Raw genomic sequence first — 11,805 nt, 5'->3', positions numbered from 1 at the left:
ACAGAAAAGTACATTTGTCAAGACAAGAAACAACTTAGCCCTAATTTTCCTTTTTTTTTATTCGTTCATGGGATGAGGACGTCGCTGGCGAGGCCTGCTTTTATTGCCCATCCCTAATTGCCCTTGAGAAGGTGGTGGTGAGCCGCCTTCTTGAACCGCTGCAGTCCGTGTGGTGAAGGTTCTCCCACAGTGCTGTTAGGAAGGGAGTTCCAGGATTTTGACCCAGCGACAATGAAGGAACGGCGATGTATTTCCAAGTCGGGATGGTGTGTGACTCGGAGGGGAATGTGCAGATGGTGTTGTTCCCATGTGACTGCTGCCCTTGTCCTTCAAGGTGGTAGAGGTCGCGGGTTTGGGAGGTGCTGTCGAAGAAGCCTTGGTGAGTTGCAGCAGTGCATCCTGTGGATGGTACACACTGCAGCCACAGTGCACAGGTGGTGAAGGGAATGAATGTTTAGGGTGGTGGATGGGATGCCAATCAAGCGGGCTGCTTTGTCCTGGATGGTGTCGAGCTTCTTGAATGTTGTTGAAACTGCACTTATCCAGGCAATTGGAGAGTATTCCATCACACTCCTGACTTGTGTCTTGTAGATGGTGGAAAGGCTTTGGGGAGTCAGGAAGTGAGTCACTCGCCGCAGAATACCCAGCCTCTGACCTGTTCTTGTAGCCACAGTATTTATGTGGCAGGTCCAGTTAAGTTTCTGGTCAATGGTGACCCCCAGGATGTTGATTGTGGGGGATTCGGCGATGGTAATGCCGTTGAATGTCATGGGGAGGTGGTTAGACTCTCTCTTGTTGGAGATGGTCATTGCCTGGCACTTGTCTGGCTGCAAATATTACTTGCCACTTATGAGCCCAAGCCTGGATGTTGTCCAGGTCTTGCTGCATGCGGGCTCAGACGGCTTCATTATCTGAGGGATTGCGAATGGAACTGAACATTGTGCAATCATCAGCGAATATCCCCATTTCTGACCTTATGATGGAGGGAAGGTCATTGATGAAGCAGCTGAAGATTGTAGGGCCTAGGACACTGCCCTGAGGAACTCCAGCAGCAATGTCCTGGGGCTGAGATGATTGGCCTCCAACAACCACTACCATCTTCCTTTGTGTGGAGATGCCGGTGATGGACTGGGGTGGACAAATGTAAGGAATCTTACAACACCAGGTTATAGTCCAACAAATTTATTTTAAAATCACAAGCTTTCGGAGATTATCTCCTTCGTCAGATGATTGAATGAAAAGGTTCTCAAATCGCATATCTTATACGATGTTGGGACAGCATCACACCAATCAAAAGGTGTCGTTGTTATTCAAACAGGCCAGTCACGGAGAACAGCACGTCCCAGTACACTCGATATACATTGTGTTTTTTACACAGGCAGGCAGAAAGAAACTTAAAATGGCAGAGAGAGAGAGAGAGAGAATTTTTCCCCCTTTTTGCTGGTGGGGTTACGTGTAGCGTGACATGAACCCAAGATCCCGGTTGAGGCCGTCCTCATGGGTGCGGAACCGGGATCTTGGGTTCATGTCACGCTACACGTAACCCCACCAGCAAAAAGGGGGAAAAAATTTATATGTTTTTTAAAATTCTCTCTCTCTCTCTCTCTGCCATTTTAAGTTTCTTTCTGCCTGCCTGTGTAAAAAACACAATGTATATCGAGTGTACTGGGACGTGCTGTTCTCCGTGACTGGCCTGTTTGAATAACAACGACACCTTTTGATTGGTGTGATGCTGTCCCAACATCGTATAAGATATGCGATTTGAGAACCTTTTCATTCAATCATCTGACGAAGGAGATAATCTCCGAAAGCTTGTGATTTTAAAATAAATTTGTTGGACTATAACCTGGTGTTGTAAGATTCCTTACATCTTCCTTTGTGCTAGGTATGACTCCAGCCATTGGACAGTTATCATAGTTCTTAATTAATTACAATAGTTTGCTCTAGTGTAAAATTATTTTGCTATATAGAAGAATGACACAATTGTGACACAAATTCCACCTGTTAAACATGACTGGTATCACAGAGGTATGGGGAGATTACTGTTGTATGGACACTTCAAACAATGGTGTAATGGTTTGATTGTACCTAATCATAGTGTAGGGCAGTTCAATCAGCCCTATTAGCTAAAGAAGGGATGATATAATTTGTTGGTGTCTGGAGTTGTTTAAAATGTGCAATTGAAATAATTAGTACTAAATCTCCTAAAATTGTAATTAATATTGAAAGTATTGTAACAACATTATATATGTGTATTACTGCTGATTTGGTAGCTTTTTTACAAGAGGTATTGATAAATTTGAAACAAAATTGTGCATTGTGTTCTGTTGAATTCATTTTTGTCTCAGCTGTAAGTACAATTCTTGAATCCCACTGTGAAAATTCAAAAAAATGTTTATTTTTAGATCTCCTTTGCTTGCTGTTAGGCTGTCATTCCTGTAGATACACACTTTATGTAAACAAAAATGTAATGTGACAATTTGGTATCTGCAGTGAAGCTTGCATAAAATGGCTGCACACCTGAGTTCTGATGATACCTGGGGAAGTGTAAGGAATGCATAATGCCTTAATGGCTTTGCATTAAAATCCGCTTAGGATGTAGTTATACTACACTTACCAGTCTGACACTGGTGAGTGTCTGAGTGCCCACTGGCTGCATACATTGCAATTATACTGTTCTTCTGCTGTGTTGATTTTTTTGCACTCCGAAAACTGTTGCTTATTTAGTGGAAATGTGCAAAATAGGCACTTTAATGTGAATATGTCCACAGCACACCAACATTGGGTTTGTAGAAAATGTTTCCAACGAGATTGCTATGGAAAAATGCAATTGAAGACATTTTATTACTTTGTTTTGTGGGCTGCACTTTTGGGTAATTTCTGGTAGAAACAAAATAAAATGAAACAAATTTGTGCACTTCAGATGAGGTCCAAAACTACTTACTGGAGATGTTTCACACCCCTGCTAAAATGTATTCTGGAGTTCAATTGCTGAATTGGTTTGCATCAAAGCAAAAGTGGCACTATAACAGCAGTGTTAGACTCATTGAGAAACCTTGCCCACTGCCAGCACATATTGGAGAAATTGTACTGTCCATTGATTTAATCAGATGGAAAAATGCAGGCAATGTGCTCGGAATGTTCCATTATGGACTGACAGCGAAGGTTCTCTGGCACTGATAGGTACTTGGGAAGACATCTCCACCAGCTTATTTTAAAACGATAAAGCCTTTAAAATCATAATTTAATATATTGCTTTCTTATCTGTGAGAAAACCTTGTTAGAATTTCCTTGAATTCACAAATCAGTGGATATTTATTTTTTAATATAATCCTTAAATGTTTAAATACATTTCTTATTCGGATTGGGAACAAACATATTTCTGGAAAATGCCACAATACATCATCATGTATTTTGTGAAATGTTTAGGCTATAATTAGTTTACTTTTGTAAAATGTTTGCTCTTTTTTAAACCTAAAACAGCAAACAAAATGTATTGATTGATATCATTAAACCATAGTGACATAGCATCTGTTGAAATATGTGAATAATATCTTTCTCATAATTTGTACACAAAACTGTATTGGTTCTTAGTCACATTGCCCATTAAAACATGATATGCTAAATGCTCTACTAATGTACTTAATATACAAAATGAAACCCTTATCACTATACTTTTATAGTAGTACAATATATGCAAATGTGTTTGCAAAACACTTCACTTGTATAAAGCCCATCAGGTATACAAACAAAAATCACACTCCAAATGTTTTGTAATGCAGTGCTAAAATTTTCTGTAACAAAGTCTTTGGAAAGGAACAAACTTCAACCAACAAATGACTGAACAAGTTCTGCTATTGCTTACATGTCTATCTATCAAGCGCATCAAGCAAATTCTACACAGCACAAGCCTAATATATTCCACATTTGATACACACGTACACAAGGTATTAGGTGATAGAAAATTTTGGGGGGGAAATGATAAAAAAGAAAATAATATTATTGTATGGTGGCACAGGGTGTTGAAGTTATAAACAGCTGTGCAACAGATTGAGAGGATATGGGTTTACACCTGCTGTTCCCTGAACGTGAGTTCCCCATCTCTAATGTTGCACTGCAGGGAGACACCAAATCGAGGCCAAGAACAGATCCCACACAGAAACAGAGGAAAAATTAGAAAGCAATTTACTGTCCCCCACCTACTAACACTGGTTACAGAGTGGCTGTGGCAGGGATCTGGGAGCAAGTTTGCAGCTTGTCTATTTAGCTGAGAAAAATGTGTGGGATGGAGAGAAATGAAAGAAAAAAATCTGTGTTTTGCAAATCCATGATTTTTGGGATAAATGCATCAGTTTCTGTTCTCAAGTAGCACAAATGTGCAAGACTATTGAAACTTAATATCATCATTACTGTATTATTAAGAAAAAACATTTAGAAGCAAGAACAGAGAAAATAGCAAAAGCATAAATCAAAGTGCAAAAATGTTTCATTTCAATGTATGCTGTGTAATGGTGATTTAATAAATTAAATGAAAGAATGGATCATATTCATTATATATTAATATTAATTAATCATAAACTCATAGATAAAATGATCCTAAAGCAACCTGTTAAACTGATCAAACTGCTAAATTAGTATCTACCTAGTTGGGGCTATATGCTGTATTATAATTGTATAGCAATGTTGACTTACAACATTACAAGTCTCCCACAGCATTGTATACACAGTTTCTGGTGCTTTGAAATTAAACAGATTGGATATGCTCCATGAACACTTAAGCTCAGTCTTAATGCTTTCTGATATCTTTTGGGTTTATCTTCTATTTGTTTTGTCCTCCTTTCTAATTATACAATTAAGATATTGGTATTCTTAAGGAACATTTCCTGGATCACAGGGTTTTTCAGGTGAATGAGTTTTATATGTCAGATTCTGTTTTCACATTTATTGGTAGCAATTTTGTGATTTGGTTCTGAAATGACTAAGGGCCAGGCAGCACTTGAAGAACTACAATTTAAGAGAAACAAAAATTCAAACACAAATTATAGTGTAAATTTCAACTATACTCTAATTTATTGATAGCCTGTTGTATGCATACATCTGTAAAGTACAATTAAACACATGTTAACATAGGATTTAGGTTTTTATGTATAGATATACAGATTTTTTTTAGTGTTTATCGCATTCTAGTGATCAATAGCTTTACTGTGAGATATCCTTCAAAAATATTTCCAGGTTGTGGATTGTGTAACTTGATATTGTTGATCCAACTCAGCATGTGATATCCAGGTCAATGATTCATGTGACTTTGTAATTCCTTGTGAAGTGGCTGAGTCAATACCCAGATACAACTAGAATCAGAAACACACCCTCACTCAACTTTAAGAAGAACAAAATACTGGGCTCATGTCCCAGTTTGCTGATGTAGAACTGTGTGGCCAATTAGGTAGTTTTATGATAAGTATCAAACATTAAACTTCACCCACTTCTTTAAAAGATTTTCCATGGTTGATCTAAAAGAAATCAGAAATAGATGTCACATAAAATTTATCATTTTTCTGTATTGTTCAAAATAACTCTGGTCTAGCATTTTTTTCCCTGTAAGATTTTATTCTTCATTTTGCTGTGACAAAAAAGCTTAGTTTACATAGTATTGGAGAAATGTATGTGAATAATACATTCTGATATTTGTTGTAAAGAACTGTTACAAGTTTCAGGTCTGCTTTAAGCACCAATATTAGCAAGCTTTACAATATCATAGACCATACTATTGGCAGGATTGATGCAAGTAAATAGCACAAGTGCTTAGTGAAGTTACTAGTCGGCTGATTCATTTGTTTAGTCCCATTTGTGGTGGCCAACTAGCAGTTTAAATGCCCATTTAAAACTATATCATCTCTCACCATACCAGCTTTCTATTCCCAGATTTTTAAAACTGAATTCAATTCTCAATCTGCCATGATGGAATTTGAATTCACATTCTCTGGATTATTAGTCCAGGCCGCTGGATTACTAGTCCAACAACAACAACAACTTACATTTATAAAACGCCTTTAACATAATAAAACACCCCAAGCTGCTTCACAGGAGTGTTAGCAAGCAAAATTTGACACCGAACCACATAAGGAGATATTAGAACAGGTGACCAAAAGCTTGGCCAAAGAGGTAGGTTTTAAGGAGTGTCTTAAAGGACGAGGGAGAGGTAGATGCAGAGAGGTTTAGTGAGGGAATTCCAGAGTTTAGGGCCTAGGCAGCTGAAGGCATGACCGCCAATGGTGGAGTGATGAAAATCGGGGATGTGCAAGAGGCCAGAATCCAGAAACATAACCTTTAGGCTACTGTACACATGATATCGTACCAGCCAAAAAGTCTTGAGAGTTTGGAAGATGAAGCAGGGCATGCACATTAATCGAAATGAGCACAGTCAGCATGCCAATTTAGATGTCAATAAATGTCAAATCCCAGATCTCATTTGAATGGACTGACATTTACACTTCCCCGAACCTGCTATTTTGGAATAGCAGATTCCCCCTCATTATCCTGTCATTTGCATACATCCACCATCTGGGGAATGGGTGCATATTCTGCCAGCGTCCAATGGAATTTAGCATATATTTTAGAACGGGTGTGATCTGATTTACGCCCCAAATTCCAACCTCCTGTGCGAGAAATACCCCACTTTTGACCCCAGAAAATTGTGGTATTTCGGGCCCATTAAAACAGATGTTGAATGATAAGTGCAAGGAGTAATATTAAATTTACAGTTCAAAATACATATTTAGCATCTCAGAAAATACTCCAACAAATATTCCTATTTATATGCTTGATATTCTTAAACAAACTGTGTTAGAATTGCTGCACATTAGCCATGGAACACCTCTTCAGAAACTGGGCAGACTCTATTGCTGAGACATCATAAACAAGCACCACATTGGCTGCACTTTTCTACGTCAGTAAACTAAGTACTTCAGTTTCTACATAAATGAGTGGGAGTGTCTCGAATTTTAATTCCGTGTGTGCAAGGCTCATAGTAATTTCAGCAGAATTATAAAGTGGAGTATCTGCAAGATTTGGGTATCACGTTCCAGGTTGGATTAACAGAATCAGGAATCAGTTACCAGATCCTGGAAACATTCCTCAAAGGTGTGATATTCCTACGGTAAAGAATTTGATATTTAAAACTTACAACATTGTACATTGATTACAGTAGAGTTGGAATATGTGGAAACCATTCTAAATCTTTCTAATGCTTTTCATTGAAACCTTACTGTGCTTTACATATGATTGTTTCATGAGAGGAATAATGACCAATTGACATTTTAAACATAACAAAGAGGCAAAAATCAATTTGAAAATTAGATATGGAAACCTTTTATTGAGACAATCAGTAACAGAATGAAACATATTTGAGGCAAGAAGTACCCTATACTTAATGCAGATAGACTAGATACAGGAATAATAAATATTAGTTAGTGGAACAGAAAGTAAATATATTATTATATTGTATAAGTATATAAGTATGGGTCTTAAATTACTTTATCAAGAATCCAAAAAGGTATTAAATCATTTTGCTGTCATTATTTGCAGGAGTCAAAGCTCATACAAGGATTATTTGCCTGCACCCTGAAATGTCAAAGCTGCAGTTCTGTATGTTATCTCATTACATAGAGAATAAATCTCTGTGATAAATAAGATCTAGGAGTGTTTCAGAGGCTGTAATAAACTCAGTGTTTTTTTTAATCATCTGTATTTTTAATGGCATATGCAGCTTGGTATTGTTTACCATTTCAGATCTTTCCCCATGGAAAGTCACCCACACTGTCCAAATCTTTCAAACTCATTGCTGAATTCTTGTAATTATGGAGCTGAATTTTTGTCTTTAACATGTGGGTGTTAAGCATTGCCGGGAGTCGTTCACAAAGGAACTGCTGGATTTTCCTTCCATGAATTGCAAAATCAGTCGGATTCTATTTGGGGTGTGTGATCCTTCCCACTAGATTTTCCTCTCTGTGATCTGCCCATGTGATGGTTAATACCAAGGCGGTAAAATCTAACAAATGGCCCTATGACTTCTCTTTGTAACTCCACATCACATGAGAGAAAGTGAATGCTTTAGATTTTTTTTAAAAACAAAATTAGGATTCAAGACAGGGAAATAATTTATCAGCTCTCCTACATAAGAATTAATAATTCAACTTATTTTACTGGGTTACAACATGCAATGTATTTGATAATCTTTTAAATGTGTCTCCTTCTGTAGAAATTTGTGTATTCTTATGAAATGAAACACAATATAGCACATACTGGGTTCTCAATAGACTCACCATTAACACCGTATGCTCTACTGCAAGTGCACAACTGTTTGTAAATCAAATATTTCCCACAGCTTCTCTATTCAATGATGATCACCACAGTTATCACCAAAGTGTAATTGAAACACTTTTGCTATTATATTCATCAGGTCACTACGATGATGTTACAGGTAATTGGTATAAATGTTGTGTTATTTCAAAATGCAACATTTTAGGATTTTAAGTTTTTAAAGAGAATAAAAAAGATTGTGGACAAACCATAAATTATATGAAAGTTGTTTTTCCATAGAATCAACAAATTAAGGAGAACACAGACTCTGGAATTACTACAAACAAGTATTTTGTGAACTGTCAGTCTGTATTTCTCAGTGTGAAGCAAGGAATGGAACAGAAAATAAATTCATCCTATCCAGTGATTCTGGAACATCTTGAAGTCTGCTTCAAATTTACCAACACTTCCTGTCCAAAAATGACCAGGTCCACAGCAAACCGAGCAATACTTTATGTCTGTTCTTTGATTTTAATTTTAACTACAATTCTTGGAAACTTGTTGGTGATTGTTTCAATCTCCCATTTCAAACAACTCCATACTCCTACTTATTATCTTGTTCCATCTTTAGCTGTCACTGACTTTCTACTGGGATTGCTTGTTTTACCAAACAGTATGGTTTATTGAAACATGTTGGTATATTGGAGACATACTGTGTAATATTCATACAAGTTTAGCTATAACGCTGACATTAGCATCAATCTATCATTTGGGTTTTATTGCCGTTGACCGTTACTATGCTGTGTGTGATCCTTTGCTCTACACTACAAAAATCACACTCCTGTAATAATTGCAATTATTATATTCATTTGGGTGTTTTCTATCATTTATGGATTTGGTTTAGTTTGTTCAAATATCATTAGAAAGGGAATAGAGGAATATATCAGGACAGTTTCGTGTCAGGGTAGCTGTGTGCTCACATTTAATAAGCTGTGGGGACATTTGAATCCACTGATTGGATTTCTTGGCCCCACTTTGACCATTTTAGCTATTTACATCAAAATCTTCTTTGTGGCAAGAAGGCATGCTCGAATAATTGGAAACACAATGAGGAAAACCCAGTCTAAAGAGGAAAACAATACTGGGGGTTCTCACGGCAAGGAACACAAGGCTGCTATAAAACTGGGCATAGTAATAGGAGTCTATATAATCTGCTGGCTACCCTATACTATAAACATTGTTGTTGATCCATATATTAATTACAGCACATCCAGAATTTTATTTTCTGCGACTCTATGGTTTGGTTTTATTAATTCCACTTTTAACCCAATGCTTTATGCTTTATTTTATCCCTGGTTTCGCAAAGCTCTGAAACTTATCCTTTCCTGTAAAATATTTAACCCTGACTCCTCCACAATGAACTTGTTCCCAGAAAATGAGAATGTGTACAGCACTGTGGGAATGAACATGATTCAGAGTTTGTGTTCTCCCTTATTAACGCAAGTAATCTGTCAATTTACATTAATGCTTTCTTAAATGTCAGCAAGCACATTATATGATTTTTAATTAAATAAATGTAATTCAGATTTGATTGTTTGTTCGAAGTACAGTGGAAGCTTAATTATCTAAAACTAGAAGAAAGAAGGAACTTGCAATTATGTAATGCCTTTCATGTCCTTAGGACGTCCCGAAGTGCTTCACAGCCAATGAATTACTTTTTGAAGTGTATTCGCTGTTGTAATGTACTAAATCTGTGCTCCTGTTATCCACCATCCTGATTATTTACCAAGATATTTGAAGAATAAAGCCTTCCATGAAACACCGCATGTTTTCATAGCTTATTTTGTTCTTTTCCTGGTGAATGAAAGTACAGAATACACAAGTGGTAAAGTCAATAGTGCATACTGCTTATGTGAAACAGTTTGGCATTGCAGTACATCAGCGAATGACTATTTGCGTACATACACAATGCATACACACGCACTATACATAAAATGAGAGCGGGGGGATAATCAGAGGTATTTTAGCATAATTGGAATGATTTTCAAATGCTGCCCGTCTGTTTCTCACTTGAAAAACAGGTAGCCAGCAATTAAAAATTGGCACGGTGGGGGTGGGGGGGGGGTCACTTTTGCAGTCCCATTGATGATTAGGGCCCGCCTAATGCAATTTTCAGCTACAAATGGGCGTAGCGTGCACCGTACATGCTTTGCCCAGTTGTATCAGGCATCGAGTGGCCCAACCAGCAGTCCTTAAAGGGTCTACTGGAGGACATTCACAAAATGGCGCAGCAAATCTTCAATTTTCTTTTGGTGGGACTAGAGGAGCACTCATGCGTGTCCTGGACCCCCAATAAAACTCCAGCCCACTGTGCCCCATTCGGGAACCACCCCCGAATCAACTCCCCCTCGCACCCAGGCTCATCCTATTGGCCAGCTCAGCATGGGAGCAGGGCATTTTCCCACCCTCCGAGAACCAGCGAGCAGCAGCGGGACATCTGCTTGGTTCCAGCAGCTCCCCGGCAGCATACTAATGAAGCCGGGCCTCAAAACGGCTCAGGTCTCATACTGGTACAAATGGGCGGGCGGAACGGCTGAGTCAGTACAAATAAATCATCACCACTCCCTCCCCCCATCATTATCTCTATATTCACAGAATTTCTTATATCTTCTTGCCAGCTCAGTGCTTCTCCTGCTCCTGAGTGGTGCTCATGGTCTGACCTCATCTCACTTCCAAACTGTGTCAATGGTCTAACTCAGTCCCCTGCTAAGTGCCTCCACCTGGTCCCACACTGGCTCCCATGTGCCACCAGCTCCTAAAGCAAACTATGAAGTGGTGAGCTGAGGCACTGGGGTAAATTTTTATTTTCAGTGCACTGGGAGTTAATAACACAAAAATTGAACGCACGTAGCCCAAGATGTTCTGTCCTTTCAAATTAATGTTTCTGCTGTTGGGCTAATGCTGAGCTACACTTTGAACCTTGGCAACATTTTTTTTTTTGTTTCCGTCTCTATGATCACCTCTCATCTATTTTTCAACAAATCTCAGATGAAATATATACTTGCAAGGCATGTGTGCAAAATGGATAAAGAATTGTCCATCCACTATGGGGTTCTGGTGAGGACAAAAAAATCTATTTCATAAGAACATGAGAAATAGGAGCAGGAGTAGGCCATATGGTCCCTCGAGCCTGCTCCACCATTCAATAAGATCATGGCTGATCTTCACCCTCAACTTCACTTTCCCGCCTGATCTCCATATCTCTTGATTCCCTTAGTGTCCAAAAATCTATCAATCTCAGTTTTGAACATACTCAACGACTGAACATCCACAGCCCTCTGGGGTAGCAAATTCCAAAGATTCACAACCCTCTGAATGAAGAAATTTTTCCTCATCTCAGTCCTAAATGGCCAACCCCTTATCCTGAGAGTTCTAGACTCTCCAGCCACAGGAAACAGCCTCTCAGCATCTACCCTGTCAAGCCCTCTAAGAATTTTATACATTTTA

General features: G+C 38.3%; 1 pseudogene; it reads left to right on the top strand.

Annotated features, from left to right (window-relative positions):
* The first annotated feature begins 7,021 nt into the window (after positions 1–7,021).
* Positions 7,022–10,115, top strand: LOC137321407 (trace amine-associated receptor 1-like; annotated as a pseudogene).
* Positions 10,116–11,805: the final 1,690 nt, after the last annotated feature.

The sequence above is a fragment of the Heptranchias perlo genome, chromosome 5 (assembly GCF_035084215.1).
Source record: "Heptranchias perlo isolate sHepPer1 chromosome 5, sHepPer1.hap1, whole genome shotgun sequence".
Lineage (NCBI taxonomy): Eukaryota > Metazoa > Chordata > Chondrichthyes > Hexanchiformes > Hexanchidae > Heptranchias > Heptranchias perlo.
This window is presented reverse-complemented; position numbering and strand designations above follow the sequence as displayed.